This window comes from Macadamia integrifolia, chromosome 6, assembly GCF_013358625.1.
Source record: "Macadamia integrifolia cultivar HAES 741 chromosome 6, SCU_Mint_v3, whole genome shotgun sequence".
NCBI classification, from domain to species: domain Eukaryota; kingdom Viridiplantae; phylum Streptophyta; class Magnoliopsida; order Proteales; family Proteaceae; genus Macadamia; species Macadamia integrifolia.
Genome location: NC_056562.1, coordinates 28,887,680 through 28,905,459, shown reverse-complemented (window position 1 = coordinate 28,905,459; position 17,780 = coordinate 28,887,680).

The window sequence follows — 17,780 nt, the reverse complement described above, 5'->3', positions numbered from 1 at the left end:
GGTAGTAGGTACATTCTGATTTAAAATTTTCCGTAAGCTAAATGTTGATGACTTGCTGTACTTATATGCATTGTTGCACTAGGTATTCTACCTATATCGGGTATACTAGCCTATGTCTTGTTTGATTCAGGAGCTACACACTCATTCATATCTAAGAGATTTTCTGAGAAACTTGATATGTCACCCAGGACACTAGATCATGGGATGATTGTTAGTATGCCTACCGGTAAGGTAACACAATTGAAGGCCGTGCCTAATGGAAATCAGTGGGAAGAAATTGGATGCACATCTCATTAAATTCAACATGCAAAATTTTGACGTTATACTGGGCATGGATTGGTTGTCTGCCCATCGAGCTAATGTGGTGTGTGCCAAAAAATTAATTAGGGTGACAAATGATGAAGGAAAAGAATTGGTATACCAAGCTGATGAAATGAAACAGGCTAGAAAGGTCCTCATCTCCGCTCTTCAAGCGGTAAAGTTGTTGGAAAGTGGATGTCAGGGTTACTTAGTATTGGTACTTGATGTTGATGCAAAGGTTACACCTCTAGAAGAATTAAAGGTGGTTAAAGAATTTCCCGACGTCTTTCCAGACGATCTGATGCATCTACCACCTTATGGAGAGTTAGAATTTACCATAGACTTGATTCCTGGAGCAGCTTCAGTGTCTAAAGCTCCATACAGGATGGCACCAGCCAAATTGAAGGAGCTACAGATGCAGTTGCAAGAATTATTGGAGAAGGGGTTTATTCGCCCAAGTGTTTCACCTTGGGGTGCCCAAGTATTGTTTGTTAAGAAGAAGGATGGCAGCTTGCGTATGTGCATCGATTATTGGGAATTGAATAAGCTAACCATTAGGAACCGGTATCCATTGCCATGCATTGATGATTTGTTTGACCAACTACAAGGTGCAAATGTATTTTCAAAGATAGACCTTAGATCAGACTATTATCAGCTTAAGATAAAGAGCGACGACATACCCAAGACAACGTTCAGGACTCGGTATGGTCACTATGAGTTCCTAGTGTTATCTTTTGGGTTAACCAATGCACCGGTAGCATTCATGCATTTAATGAATTGAGTATTTCACAATGTCCTTGATAAATGGGTGATTATTTTTATTGATGACATCTTGATCTACTCTAAGACAGAAGAGGAGCACACTCAACACTTGAGGATGGTGTTACAGAGGCTGAGAGAACAACAATTGTTTGCCAAATACAGTAAATGTATTCCTGGGACACGTAGTGTCTAAGGCCGGAATCGAGGTGGATCCTGATAAGGTGAAAGCAGTAGTAGAGTGGGAAAGCCCTAAGAATGTTACTGAAATTAGAAGTTTCTTGGGTTTGGTTGGATACTACCGGCGCTTCATTGAGAATTTTGCTCGGATCTCAGCACCAATGACTAAGTTAACCAAAAAGGGTGTGAAATTTGAATGGGTCAAGAGTTTTCAGGAATTAAAGAAAAGGTTGGTGTCGGCCCCTGTGTTGACCATCCCTGAAGGCATAGGTAGAATGACAGTCTACACTGACGCTTCTAAGGTAGGGTTGGGTTGTGTTCTCATGCAACGCGGAAAGGTGATAGCGTACACATCCCGAAAACTAAAGGAATATGAGAAGAACTACCCCACTCATGACTTGGAACTAGCCGCAGTCATTTTTGTCCTAAAGATTTGGCAACATTATTTGTATGGGGAGAAGTGCGAGATATACAGTGATCACAAGAGCCTTAAGTACTTTTTCACCTAAAGAGATTTGAACATGAGGCAGAGGAGATGGCTCGAGCTCATGGAGGACTATGACTGTGACATTCAGTATCATCCTGGCAAGGCTAATGTAGTGGCATATGCATTGAGTCGGAAGGCACAGACTGTGTCACTCTCGTACTTAGCAGTCAGCCCACCACTCGTACAAGAGGTGACGCTAATGGATGAAACCCTCTTATATGAAGGAGCAACCTTAGAGCTTGAACATCAATTAAAAAACCTTAAATGGTTGACTGTATCCCTGGCAGCTCTACAGGTGCATCCGTCTATTAGGCAAGAGGTGATATTGAAACAACCTTTCGATCTTGAATTGCAGCGGATCAGAGTTAAGATTCAAAATCAAATGATGAACGACCCTGATTTCGTTTTAGCCAGCAACGGGGCATTATTGTTTCGAGGTAGGTTGTGTGTGCCCGATGATATGGAGATACAAGACAAGATAGTGTGGGAAGCACACAGCTCCGAGTACTCACTCCACCCAGGAAGTACAAAGATGTATAAGAACCTTAAACAAAATTACTAGTGGCCAATCATGAGAATCACAATAGCCCTGTATGTGGCAACTTGTCTTACATGCCAAAAAGTAAAAGCTGAGAGGCATCGACCTTATGGTACTCTTTAGCCACTCCCAGTATCAGACTGGAAGTGGGATAGGATTACAATGGACTTTGTCACCAGACTACCATGCACACCTAAGGGGATGGATGCGATATGGGTGATAGTTGATCAGCTTACTAAGACTGCTCATTTCATTCCCATAAAGACCAAGTTCTCTATTGCCAAGTTAGCACAACTTTATATGGATAACATAGTGCGCTTGCATGGAGTGTCAGTGAGCATTGTGCCAAATAGGGACCCAAGGTTCACTTCCAGATTTTGGAAAAGCTTCCAGTATGCTTTGGGATCACAATTGAATTTGAGTACTGCTTTCTACCCACAGACTGATAGTCAGTCTGAGCGGACCTTACAGATATTAGAAGACATGCTCAGGGCATGTGCAATGGAAATGTGTGGTAGTTGGAAAGAATATATGCCCCTTATGGAGTTTGCCTATAACAACAATTACCAAGCTACGATTGAGATGACTCCATATGAGGCATTATATCATAGGAAGTGTAGAACTCCTCTGTATTGGAATGAGGTAGGCGAACGCCGAATGTTAGGACCTGAAATGATACAGATGACTTGTGACAAGGTCGATGTTATTCGAGAAAGGATTAAAGCAGCTCAGTCACGTCAAAAGAGCTATGCAGACAATCGCAGGAAAGACATTGAGTTTCAAACAGGAGAAAAGGCGTTTCTCAAGATTTCTCCTACAAAAGGGTTGCAAAGATTCCATAGAAAGGGTAAGTTGAGCCCAAGAGACATTGGCCCATTTGAGATTTTAACCTGGGTTGGCTCGGTAGCTTACATGCTTGCTCTGCCACCTTCACTCGGGAATGTTCATAATGTATTCCATGTATCCATGCTGAAGTGATACGTTCATGATCCATCGCATGTATTACTCGTGGAATCAGAATATCTAGAAGCTCATATGACCTATACAGAGCAGCCAGCTGAAATCTTGGACCGAAAACTGAAAACCCTGTGCAACCGCTCTATTTTCTTCGTAAAGGTGCGATGGGCTAATCATTCACTTGAAGATGCATCTTGGGAGAAAGAGGATGAAATCCAAGCCAAGTACCCTCATCTTTTTGAACAGCCAGGTATGCCAATTTCGAGGACAAAATTTTCAAAAAGGGGGGGTAAATGTGATACCCTACTTTTTAAACCTGGTCTAATTACACGGTTGACCCGGTTTAACCATGCAGGACCCAAACCAGAGAGGGTTAAGGCGGGTTCCTTATAGACCATGATGGCAAGGGTGACTTTGAACACAGGTTGGTCAAACAAGTCCGAATCAGTACCAGAGGAGAAGGGTGTACCCAAGCCATGCACATACACGTATCATAAGGCCATGTACGGGAAATGTCGGTATCTAGCTGTATCATAAAAGGCATACGTATAATATACCTTGTGCCGAGAGTGAGATACATGCCGAAAGTCGAATTCCATCAAAATCCCACTTACTGGCCAACTTTCGGCCCTCAGGTGGGCGGTCACAGGTGGGCTCATCCGCCCACCTGAGTGACCTACCCATGTGGTTAATAGATATTTTAAAAAGGTATAAATAACATTTATTGTGTTTTTCATTTTCTCATTATTACACTAAAGAGTTGGTGAGAAGATTAAAGAGGAGAGAGAAAAGAGGGGAGAAAAGAGAACGAAAAAGAAGAAAGGGGAAGGAAGAGGAAGAAAAAATGGATTTAAGCGGCGCCAAGGTTTGATCTTCCCATTCCAACACCGGAAGAGTGATCCCTAACATGAGATCTACGATTGGAGGTGAGCAAAGGCTATGTTTCTTAAACTTTCACCAAACCCAAGTAAAACCCTTGATTTGGGTAGTGTTCTTTGAGGTTTTATAAATCCCCCTTGAGATGGTGAATCTAAGGTTTAATAGATGGTCTAGGTGTTGATTTTTGAAGGATTTGAAGAAGTGTTTACAAGATTGGAGAAGCATTGGTGATTTCTTGAGCTAAGAAGTGATTTTTGGGGTTTTGGTAGAGTTCTTGAGCAAAGAAGGTAAGATGGCTTCTCAATCCTTAAATCTAACTTAGATCTAAGTTAGAATCATCTTATAAGACCTTGGATGTTTAAAAAATGGGATTGGAAAAGCCCCATTAGATTTCCCAAAGGTTGGGGCAAGTTTCAAAGAAGAGGGTAATTTTTTGCCCTCTCAGGTGGGCTAGGACCGGTGGGCCGATCGGTGGGCCGACGGTCCATTTGAGATGATCGATGGGCCGATCGACGGGTCAAACTACCCGCCTGAGAGGACCTGCCCTCGGTCCCCACCAGTGGGCCGCCCCAGCCACCTGAGAAGACTGGTGGGCCGTGACAGGTGGGCTGTCCGACCCACCCGAGAGGCCCCCGACGTGATTTTTGTGTCCGAATGGACCCAAAATGGACGTGCAACCTTCTTTAATGATTCTAAACATGATTTTATTATCAAATATTGTTAGTTTTGACCCCAAAGTGGTGAAATGCTAACCCCATTTACTTATAATAGGTTCACCAAAATTTACGTTTCTCGCACCGGATCTCACTCGTACCGGGCGTGAGTTTTTGTATACGACAAGTAAGTGGGGAGAGGATGTTTGCTTTTACTTTAAGGCTTGTTTGGCATCATTCAATTGTATCTAGACTAGCCATGTCATCATGCAAATTATGTGTAGCTTAGTCATCATCACATGATTATGACATGTGTGTTATGTTTACTTTCTGAATGCTAAATGATCGATGTGCTTATGTGATGAACGATGGAATCATTGTGTATGATGCATTATTAGACTAGATGCCATAGTCGGCTTGGAAACGAGTGCATTGATGGCCTGTGGAATGGGATGTGGTGACACTATGCAATCGTACTATATCATATAGGAGCATACGGTTTAGGATTATCATCTTCCCGTGCTACGACCCTTCCCAACAGGGGTTGAGGTGTTGGGTTATCACTTGAGGGGAAGCAGTGGTTGCAGGTGTCGGGTCACTGTGGCAGTTAGACATACACCCAGCTGGTCATTAGGACAGTCGGCAACCTCAGTGGTATATTCAAGAGGGCCAATCGTACTGCTTTTAAATTGCTGGAGTCAGCACCTTTACTTTCTGTCATTTACTTTTATGTTGAGAGCCGGTAGTTGGCATGCTTTACTTTTTCGAGTACTCGCGGTGGGCCTTCTCCGACAGCCCTATGGGCATATCGCGGGATGGAGTTCACGGCTCGTACCCAGAGCATACGCGCACTGTGGATGTAGTAGCACCAAACCCAAGACTTAGTAATGTTGTTTAGGTGGATGAGATTTAAAATGAATTGCATAGCATATAGTGCATATGGATGTGATTGTTGTGTGGATTGTTGGTGGTCCTTCTTTTCACTTATTGAGCTAGTGAGCTCATCCCATGTGTACACCTCTTTTAGATGATTCTGTAGGTCACCCGCCTGAAGATCAAGAGTCAGGCCCCATAGTTGAGTTCCCTGATGAGGATTGGTGGGTCCCCGAGGAGTATGAACACGATACGGATTGCACGTGCGAGGGCTGTACTGCGGGACCGCAGTATTGACGCCGTACAGAGTTTTACTTTTTAATTCTTTTGATGACCCCTTTTTGTGTACTTGACACGTGAATTGTTATTCTTTTTGTGTAAATATCATGCCTATGGACCCACTTGTATTTATCTATATACTACAATTTGGGTATCAAGTATATTGGGGATATTTACAGGTAAATTAAGTCTTCCGCTATACTTTTGAACGTTTATTTTAGATGTGTGTATGCTGTGGTTGGGTACTGTATCAGATGATCCTGACAGGTTTGGGTTAACCGGAGTTAACCCGGTCACCGGTCCGGTTCTGTGTGAACGGGGTGTGACAATTGGGGCATACCTTTTCCGTTCTATTAGTTAAAAAAAACACTATATAAATTTTGTACTAGTTTATAATTTTCTAGTAGTGGTGCTTTTTTGTTGAAGCAAGTTTTTCAGCCAATTAGTCCAATCAAGAAAAAAACTCTAGTTAGAATACTTATTTCTAGTTGGACAATTAGGTTGCTTGATTTTATATTTGCATGTCAAATTTCGGCACAAAGATATAAAAAATCTTGGGTTGATGAAAGCTTCAAACTCAACTAATAAAAATTGGGATGTCACGTGGATAGCGAAAATAATAATCTCACATCGGAAGTAGGTAGCTCAATATGGAGACTTATATGTACTTGGATACCCTCTCCTTAACGGCTAGCTTTTAAGAATAAATTCTATCTAAGTCCCTAACAAGTGGTATCAGAGCTAGTTTATTAAATCATGTGCAAAAAATATAGAAAACACCACAACATAGATAACAAGCTTGAGTAAGAGCAACTGGATGATTTGGAAGTAGAAGATGGCAGACTTTCTACATTGCAAAGATTTATATGCACTTGTAACGAGTGATATAGCAAAACCTGAAAAGATAATTTATGTCGATTGGAAGATCATGGATTGACAATGTTGTTTTTTGGTTGTCATTGTTAGCAACCTTGGTCACAGGTGTATTGTTTTTTCAATGAGATGGTAGTGGTGTGTGATGGTGTTTGAGTATTTTGGTTCAACAATTATAGGTCATGCAGATTTTCTGGACTGATATTGATAATTTTGGCCTATTTACACTTAGAGAGCATTTTTAGTATTAATAAAGATGAATTTTCTAAGTATCAATTAATGCATGTATCCTTAAGAATATAACAAAATTCTTTCCAATGCACCTAAATTTGTCCTAATTCAATATCATATGAAGAATTTACAACATTTGTAAAGTTCAGGGTTACTGAGACTGTTGGTGGGATGTTCTGGAAGATTGTAGAGCTTCGAGTTGTAAACCATAATCATTTTGTTTTGATTCAATTTGAATCCGTATGAGGGAGTTATGACATTTTTTGTGTTTTTCTTGTGAAATGGAGGGTTTTTCTATAATTTTCAATAATTTAGTTAGTGGAGTCAATGGGGAGTTTATACATATGTTCTTTAGATTGGAGGGGATTCAAAGTAATTTTAAGGAATATAAAAGTTTCAGCTAATGGGAGATCGACAAAGTTTATGTGGATGACATTAGCACACCAGATATGCATAAAATATGAGTCGGATTTATCATAATCTTATGGTTGTGATTAATTATCCGTTAAATGGATAAGATTGAAGGTGCCATTTGGAGATTTGATAGAATGGTTGAAAGTCGTGCCGCTACACCACATGCCGCCAGTGTGCCTTGCTCCATCAGAAAAGATTTTGAATACTTATATCTGATTGTTCCAATTTGTTTCTACCATAATTTTTTTTATCTAGAAAGCTATTTTGGTCATTCCAAAGTGCATTTTTCTCCTTGGGAGCCTAAGAACAAAGAGTTGTGAAGTGAATACCCACAATTTTAGAGTGAGAAGGTTCCCCCTTGTTAGTTGTCCATTGAATGGGGTTTGTTACTTAATGTGAATTGTTTTTACTCCATTAAAAGTGGTTTGAGAAGGTAGTTAAGAAGATTTGATGATTCATTAATTTCAAACAAAGAAAAGAGAGAAAAGAAGAGAGGTTGGCCCCATTTGTGCACATTAAATTGAAAGAAGACAAAGAAGAAGCTTTGTGAGGTGTCAAGCTTGTGGTGCTCAATCACTTGAAGATTTAAGTTTCCTACCCTAAAAAATAATTAAAGACTCCAGTTTACAGAGATAGTACTCTAAGACAACTCTGTGAACACCAAACAAGGGTTGTGAGATATTCTATCCTCATATTTACTTTGCCGTTATTATATATGTTAATATATGACTGCTACTTAGGAGAATATTGTTATGAAAGCATGCTAGCTTAAGTTTGACTGTAGGGCAATACTTATAAGCCCAATATTGTTGTTTTAACTCTTTAAGGTTTGTTTAGTAGACACCAGAGGTGGGTGATCTATTGTAATAGATATTATTATCTGCATCAGCACCGTGTGTGCCCTCTCGATTGTATGCTAGGAAAACTTAGTGTGAGTGCTCCCAACTGTAAGTTCAATTAAAGTAGTGTATTGAGTATGTACGAAGCCTTTATGGCACTACTCCGGACATGTAGGCATCTTACTAAACATTGTAAAAAGCACCGTGTTGCATATGTGGATTTATTAGTTGTTTGTACCGCTTAAAAGTATGTGGAATGCAAAATGAGAGTGCAGACTTGCAAGTGCCTATGAGAGATTGAATGTATATACGGCTATGTGTTAGCTGCTATAGGGTTTACAGGATTTGCCACATCAGTCATATAGTCAATAAACGAGATAAATTCGATAAACTGATTCACCCCTCTCAATATATGCTGGGACTCGATAGGAAAACTATTGGATTTATCCAACAATACCATTTTCCATCACATATCCATAGAGATTTCTACACAATTATTGTGGAAGAAATTAAAACCCTGTACAGGACCAAGACTGTTAGTAACAAAGTTTTTTTTTTTTCTTTTTTTTATTAAAAAGCTTGTGAACCTAAAGTACAGAGAAGGAGACTCAATTGCAAAACATTTGAACGAAGCGTAAAGTATTGTGATCAACTATCGTCCATGAAGATGGTGCTTGACGATGAGTTATAAGCCTAGTAACTTCTTAGTTTGTTACTAGCTAGACAATTGGGAGACACTGGTTGTGTCTCTTACCAATCCTACACTAGATGGGGTGCTCTTAGTGAGTCAAGTAACATGAAGCTTTTTAAATAAAGAGACTAGAAGAAATTATCGGGCTCGCCTCAACAAGAAGCACTTGTAAAAGAAGTCCGGGAGAACTAAAAATTATTGGGCTCACCTCAACAAGAAAATTACATGCCACTATTGCAAAAACGAAGAGCATATGAAAAAGGAGTGCATGAAACCCAAAAAAAGATTCAGAGAAAGAGGAGGAAAAAATAAAAGATAATACCACTGTTGCCGTTTACTTAGACAGGGATATTATTTAGCTCCTGTCACACCTCCCAAAATGGGTGTTCATGCTAATGACCTCATTGATCTAGTTCCAAATCCTCCTCCAATGACACATAATTATGATGGAGATAATGATCCACTTACCAAAGTTCCACCCACATCAATATATGAAGATAAATCAAAATGCTTTAAAGAAGCTAGACTAATAAATGTGAAAGTCATGCAAGTAAAATAGTTGGATGATAGAAGTTTAAGTAACAGGTAATGAGTTTGATCCATTCCATGATCCAAGATTGTTCATTTGAGGGACTAGTGCTGCATAGGATGACACAAAACTATACACGGAATTGCACAAATAGTGGCGTATACGGAATGGTGTATGCAATGGTGTATACAAGGTTGACGCTTGTACCACGAATTATGATGAAGAACCACGCAATATGGGTCCTTCTACTGAGATCTTCTGCAGCCTCTTACTATGGGATCTTCTCTCTGTCTCTACACTAGCTTTGTGAGAAAGCAGTGCTCCCAAAATATTATTATGAAAGTAATAGCTGCAGGGACCGTCAGTATTCTATATATAATAGAATTCCTAAACCCTAATCCATTCCCACAATAGAATAGGGCTAGAAGTTTCCTAATTAGAGTGGTCCTTATTCTCTTGGGCTCAATGGGTCAATCAATATCAGTTAAGCCCACATAAGAGTCCTAACAATCTCCCACTTGGGCTACACTGATACTGATGTCTTCCCATTGACATCTGGCCAAATAATCCCAAGATTGAATACCACTCAAAACAAACTTTGATCCAATCAATAATCTCCATTGTTGAACAATAGTAGAAAATACACCTCAATATACGGCATATAACTATCTAATGTTACAGACAACAGAAAATTATCAATTCAAATCGCCTGGAAACATAGATATAAGGAATTATATCATAACTGTGATCACATAAGATATATCCTTCCTTATAGGTCCATTCCTGATCTAAAGATCAGCCTACCTTGAAAACCTCACAGGTAGAGAACTTTGATATTAATCAATACTTAGGCAAACCGCCATTTTCTTGTATTAATATCTCACTTTGGCATACAGCCTATGGTTAACAACCATCTCCATGGATTTAGGCTAAATACCGCCATAAATCACGAAACTTGGCTAAACACCGCCATTAACTGTGACATGTCAAAGTAAACCACAATAATCATACAACAATACGATGAGAGAAAATATAAATGAACACTATACTGGAAAGTAAACATCCTCAATATAGATTGTGCTCATAATGTATGATCTAACAAAATAATGCTTATTACAATACCACTATGGATAAGTAAACTCCCACTAAACAAGCATATCAAAAGATTCCATCACACCCATGTTAGAAACATGAGTCTTAAAAATTCCCACTGGAAGAGCTTTGGTCAGAGGATCAGCAACCATCTCTTCAGTAATAATATGCTCAACAGCGATCTCCCCAGTGTTGATCTTCTCGCGAACCACAAGATATTTAATCTCAATGTGTTTGGAGCTGCTAGATCTCTTGTTATTCTTTGCAAAGAAAACAGCAGAAATATTGTCACACCACAAATGCAAAGGCTTAGAGATGGAATCTACAACTTTCAGTTCAGATATAAAATTCCTCAGCCACACTGCCTGCTTGGTAGCTTCATAAAGTGCCACAAACTCAGCTTGCATAGTGGATGAAGCTAAAATAGTTTGTTTGGCACTCTTCCAAGAAATAGCTCCTCCTCCCAATATAAAAATGTATCCAGAGGTAGACTTTCTATCATCAGTACACCCACTGAAGTCCGAGTCAGAATACCCCACAACTTCAAATTTTTCTGATTTACTGAACACTAGCTTGAAGTCCTTTGTCCGCTGTAAATAGCGCATGACCTTTTTTGCTGCAGTCCAATGAGCCAAACCAGCATCAGATTGAAACCTGCCAAGTACACTAATTGCAAAGGCAATGTCAGGGCGAGTACAAACTTGTGCATACATCAAACTTCCAACGGCAGAGGCATAAGGCTTGTCATTCATTGAGCTCCTCTCAATATCATTCTTTGGACATTGTTGCTTGTTCAACTTGTCTCCTTTACTGATGGGTGCTTCACCACCAGAACATTTAGACATGTTAAACCTCTTTAAAACTTTATCAAGATATGCCTGTTGTGATAGCCCAAGTAACCCCCGCGGCCTATCACGACTAATCTCGATTCCAAGCACATAACTTGCTTCACCCATGTCCTTCATTTCAAAGTTTTCTGAAAGAAAACCCTTGGTCTCCATCAATAAGGTTTTGTTGCTGCTAGCCAACAGAATGTCATCCACATAGAGCACAAGAAAGATGAAACTACTCCCACTGAGTTTCAGATATATGCACTGATCGATTGGATTCTCTACAAAACCAAAAGAAGTCACAACTCGATCAAATTTTAAGTACCATTGTCGAGATGCTTGCTTTAACCCATAAAGAGACTTTTTCAGCATACAAACAAAGTCCTCTTTACCATTTTCCTCAAAACCTTCAGGTTGTCTCATGTACACCTTCTCTGACAGCTCTCCATTCAGAAATGCTGTTTTCACATCCATCTGATGTAACTCTAGGTCAAAATGGGCAACAATGGCCATGATAATTCTGAATGAGTCCTTTGATGAGACAGGTGAGAAGGTTTCCTTGTAATCTATCCCCTCTCGCTGAGTAAAACCCTTTGCCACGAGTCTAGCTTTGTAGCGTTCTACTCTACCTTGAGAATCTGTCTTGGTTTTGAAAACCCACTTAGATGCAATAGCCTTACAATCCTTTGGAATTTGCACTAATTCCCATACTCCATTGTTGCTAATGGATAACAGCTCTTCCTTCATTGCTTCTACCCATTTGTCTGAATGCTTATGATTAACTGCTTGAAGAAAAGTAACAGGGTCTTCTTCTTGTCCTATGTCAAACTCACACTCATTCAAATAAGAAACATAATCAGAGTGCAGAGAAGGCTTGCGCACTCTAGTAGACCTCCTTATAGGTTCAGGTGGAAGCCTACCAATATTAGCGGTATCAGGAGGTGAAAGTGGGTCTGCAATAGCAATATCTGTCCCAACTTGCAAATCATATTCAATTGGAGTTTGAGTGACTGTATCATCAGACAGGATGGGATTGAGATCAATAAGTGAATTTCTCAACTCAACAGGTGCTATCTCAGGAGTGTCATACTCCCCTTCTTCAAAAGAGAAATTACGAGGAGTTCTAGACTCTTCATTGCATTCAACAAATCTAGCATGAGTGGTCTCTACAATTTTGTGTCCTGGACCAGGACAATAGAATCTATACCCTTTAGACCTCTCTGGGTATCCCACAAAATAGCAACTTGTAGTCCTTGAGTCAAAAACTTTTTCTTGAGGGTTAAAGACTTTGGCTTCTGCTTGACATCCCCACACTCGCAAGTGTCTAAGGCTAGGTATTCTGCTACTCCAGAGTTCATAGGGAGTCTTATTCACAGATTTGCTTGGCACTCTATTGAGAAGGTAAACAGCAGTTTTAAGTGCCTCTCCCCATAAGGATTCTGGTAAGGTGGTATTGCTCACCATAGAACGGACCATGTCTTTCAGAGTACGATTTCTTCTTTCAGCTACTCCATTCTGCTGAGGTGTTCCAGGCATGGAATATTGAGGAGCTATCCCATGTTCTTGCAAGAATTTTGCAAAAGGACCAAGCAACTGCTCAAAATCACCACTTCTCCCATAATATTCTCCACCCCTGTCGGATCTGACCACTTTGATCTTCTTGGAGTGGAAAAGTTCAACTTCAGCTTTAAAAATCTTGAAAACATCTAGAGCACTAGATTTCTCACTAATAAGGAAGACATACCCATATCTTGACCAATCATCAATAAAAGTTATGAAATAACGGTGCCCAGTGAGTGTAGGGACAGTAAAAGGCCCACAGATGTCAGTGTGAATGAGGTCTAATACTTCAATGCTGCGAGTAGCATCCTTTTTCCTGGAGATTGTCATCTTTCCCTTAATGCAATCTATACATGTTTCCATGTCCTGAAAATCAATATCTTTTAATATCCCTTCCTTTACCAATCTTTTCATCCTCTTGATTGAAATATGACCCAACCTTCTATGCCACAACATGGAGGATTTCTCATCAATCAGAGACCGTTTCACTCCCACATTCAGAACCCATGAAGAATTACAATTCAATCTATAAAGCCCATCAACAAGAGTACCACTACCAATAGAGATAGAATCATGTAATAAACAAAATCCAACTTGATTAAAATTAACAGAATAACCATCTGAACAAAGTCTAGAAACTGAAATCAAATTCCTCCTCATAGAGGGAACATAAACAACATCCTTCAAATCAATAAATGAGTCTGAATGAAAAAATAATCTAATAGTTCCTATGGCTTCCACTTCAACTCTAGCTCCATTGCCCACGAACACCGTCACTTCATCCTTGCTTGGCACCCTCCTGTTTAGGAACCCCTGCAAGGAATGAGTGACGTGAATAGATGACGCAGAATCTAACCACCATGAATCAATTGGTACATTAATCAAGCAAGATTCAAAACATACTAAGGATAGATTCATACCATCATCCTTCTTTTTCTCAAGGTAGGTCTTCCTCTTAAAACAATCCTTCTTCATGTGTCCTTTGGCCTTGCACCAAAAACACTCTATGCCACTCATGTCTTTTTGTACCCCTGATTCTTTGAAATTTTGTTTTCCCTTCTTGTTTTTCCCTCCTTTAAATTGAGTGAATTTTCCTTTCTTAAAGAACTTCTTGATCCCTTTGTTAGGTCCCATAGATGATGAAGTCTTACCTTGAGTAAGATTGGCACTTTCAACTTTGGTCCTATTAATTGTTCCCTCTTCCTGGGTTACCACAGTGATCAATTCATCAAGACCCCATTTATCCTTCAATGTATTATAAGTAGTCTTAAGAGTCTTGTAGCTCTCAGGTAGAGAATTCAAGGCAATGGTGACCACGAAGTCATCATCAAAGTTAATACCTGTACCTCTGATCTTGTTTCCTAGGGAAATCAATTCCAGTATATGCTCTCTAGCACTTCCTACTCCATCAAATCTAGCCCCAGTCAATTGGCTCATGAGATCGTGAGCCTGTGATTTCTTAGAGCTATCAAACTTAGCTTTTATAGCAGCCAAATACTCAGAAGCAGTATCCTTTTTAGCAACACTATCCTTGATAGACTCAGGCAAAGCACTTTTAATAACAGCCAAGGATTTCCTATTTGCAGTGACCCACTTGTCATAATCCCCTTTCTCAGTTTGGGTACTGGTTGCAGTAGGTTCAGCTGGTTTGGTGGTTCTAGTACACAGGTCTAGGTCCTTGAGAATCATGTAGACCTCTAAGTCTTCCATCCATTTGTTGAAATTATCCCCAGTAAGCTTAGGAATATCAAGTACACCAAAACTAGAAGACATCCTGTTGAATATTTTAATAAAGAACATTCTATTCAACATACAGACATATATGTAAAAGAATAAGCATGTAACAATTAGCTAAATTAAACATTACATGCTCAAGTATCAATTACTTCATGAGTGTCAACCGGAACTACATTTCTGACCTTTGGGTCTGAAACATACTGGTCCACTCAAGTTTCTGCTATTACTGCGAGACTTCTTCTAACTTTCGAAAAGTACCGCCATCTTTGGATGGACAGCATCTTCTAGGTTGAGAAATCCCTTTTTTTTTTTACTTGCTTTAACTTTTCTTTGATAATGTCACCTTTGGGTGAACATTAGCAACCTTGCTACCAACCATTATTCTCTGTTTTTTCAGACAAAGAAGACCTTTGATTTGTATTCTATTACAATAAGGTTGAACTTTACCACTTTGGTGGATTCCACCCAATCTTACTGTAATAGTCTACAAATTCATTCCGGCAGCTAAAAGTGGGATTGTTTAACCATGAATAAAAAAATATTCATAAACAAAAGCATGAACTACATTACCAAGAATAAACAAGTTCATATTCTGATATGCAAGTAATGTATGAGTTGATTTTCTTTCATTTCTTCCAATTAATAGGAAAATTATAAAGAATCATTAAACACCCATACTTGTAACTTATACAAAATAGATCATAAAAGTTGATCAAAACTAGGCTCATAATATATCAAAACGAAGAGCACGAAAAACTGGACTCAACGCAAAAAACCAGGGTGAAAAATTCTTCACCGTTTGCCCGTACGAGCCATTTGAAGTTACTGTTTTTTTTTTTTTTTTGAATCAAAATCAATCCGGGTCAACCGGTTCGGGCAAATTAGTTCCGGGTCAAAGTTCGGGTCAACGACCCGGTCAACCTTTGACCGAGTGGGTCATGAGTTGACCCACTGCATCCCGGGTCAACTAGGTAGGGTTTCCGAGTTGACCCGGCGATGACTCGCCGTCCGTTTTTTTTTTTTGAAAATTTTTTATTTTTCTCTCTCCTCCGGCAGCCAATTTCCGGCGGTGCGTGCCGACGCGTCCGGAGGTTTCCGGTGATGTGCAGCATACCGCCGCGACCGTCTTCTCGTGCTCTACAACTTCCGTGAAGAAAGTTTTCCCATACGGGATCTTTAAGTAAGAGTAAAATAATGATTTTCATAAATAGAAACCCAAATTTTTTTTTTCTTACATAATTTCTTGATTCTAACACCATAGTGTAGGCTCTGATACCAATTGTTAGTGATTATAAATCCTAGAATCATTTGAATTACCTATAGTGTATAGAATACAAGAATGAATAATGGAAAGAAATCAATCACATACCCGTTGAGCGTGAATAAAGTCCCTAAATCAAGGTTGACGCTTGTACCACGAATTATGATGAAGAACCACGCAATATGGGTCCTTCTACTGAGATCTTCTGCAGCCTCTTACTATGGGATCTTCTCTCTGTCTCTACACTAGCTTTGTGAGAAAGCAGTGCTCCCAAAATATTATTATGAAAGTAATAGCTGCAGGGACCGTCAGTATTCTATATATAATAGAATTCCTAAACCCTAATCCATTCCCACAATAGAATAGGGCTAGAAGTTTCCTAATTAGAGTGGTCCTTATTCTCTTGGGCCCAATGGGTCAATCAATATCAGTTAAGCCCACATAAGAGTCCTAACAAGTGATGCACATGGAGTGTACATGCATTGAGAATGCGAAGGGTGAAGAATAAATGTTGTGAGCCATTTACAGAGGCAAAAGGTCCATGTTGTAGGATGGGAAAGATGCGATGAAAACTCTTAAAATGTGAGAAGTTCGGTGTTTGTCATGGTGGAAAGCATATGTTGTAAGGATACACAAATATTAATATAAAAATTTGAGAGATCCTTCCTCGTGAGTCGTCCTCCTTACAAATTTTTAGGAGGGAGATCCACCTTACTTAATGGTAAGGTGAGAAGTGGAAACTTTCACTTTCTCACATATACATAAAATAGGTAAGTTTTGAGGTGGTGAAAAAGTTACCCTATACAAGTCGGCTTTTGTGATTGAACAAATCACATTTTCATACGACTTTCGTCTTTGCTTCTTTATAAAAGGGGAGATAAGGTAACGTGAAGAGGAGAGGAAAGAAGGAAAAGAATATGCTCTCCCATATTGGGTTGCGGCGTGACGATGTTCTCTCTATCAAGGGAAGAAGGGAAGTTAATAGCTTTTTCGTATTTTGTCATGATGGGTTTGGAGGTGAGAGTAATGTCATCTTAGGAATTCATCTTTGTTTGTGAGTTTCCTTGTAACCCAAGAGGGTATTTTTGTCGTTAAGTTTTGGTAGCCCCTACATTGTTTAGAGAGAAGATCTTATAACCCTTATTATTATTATTATTATTATAATAGTGTAAGTTTTACTTGGATAAAGTCCCGTGATTTTTCCCTTTCCTCTTAGAAGGGGTTTCCATGTTCAAATTAGTGTGTGCTGCTGCACTTGGTTCCAATGGCGGAAGTAATAATACTACATTAGAAGTGGGTATCTAGGGCTGTCCCTTGAGCCCTTACGCTTTCATTTTATGTGAAGAGGATTTTTCCCAAATTTTTATTAATGTTGAGCTTGATAAAAGGATTAGTGGGATCATTAGCCACAATGGGCCTTTTGTATCACACATTCTTTTCGACGACGGTTGCTTAATTTTTTCTAAAGCTCGAGTCTTTGATTGCTGTAATCACTTGTTTATTTTGGATTCATATTGCCATGTCTCTAGTTAATAGATTGACTTTAGTAAATCTAGAATTGTATTTAGTCCAAAAATCGATTCTATTGTCAAGGACCAAGATCGCTACCCTTTCAAACATTATGGTAGTTTCTTCCCATGGTAAGTATCTGGACCTTCCAAATTTCTTTGAACCCGAGAAAAAGAAATATGGAGGACTTGGCTTCTGGGATCTTGAAGCTTTCAATATTTCTCTCCTTGCCAAACAAGGCTAATTTTTAATTCAGAATCTGGACTCTATTTGGGCAGACTTTTTAAGCTTTGCATCTTTAAAGTTGAG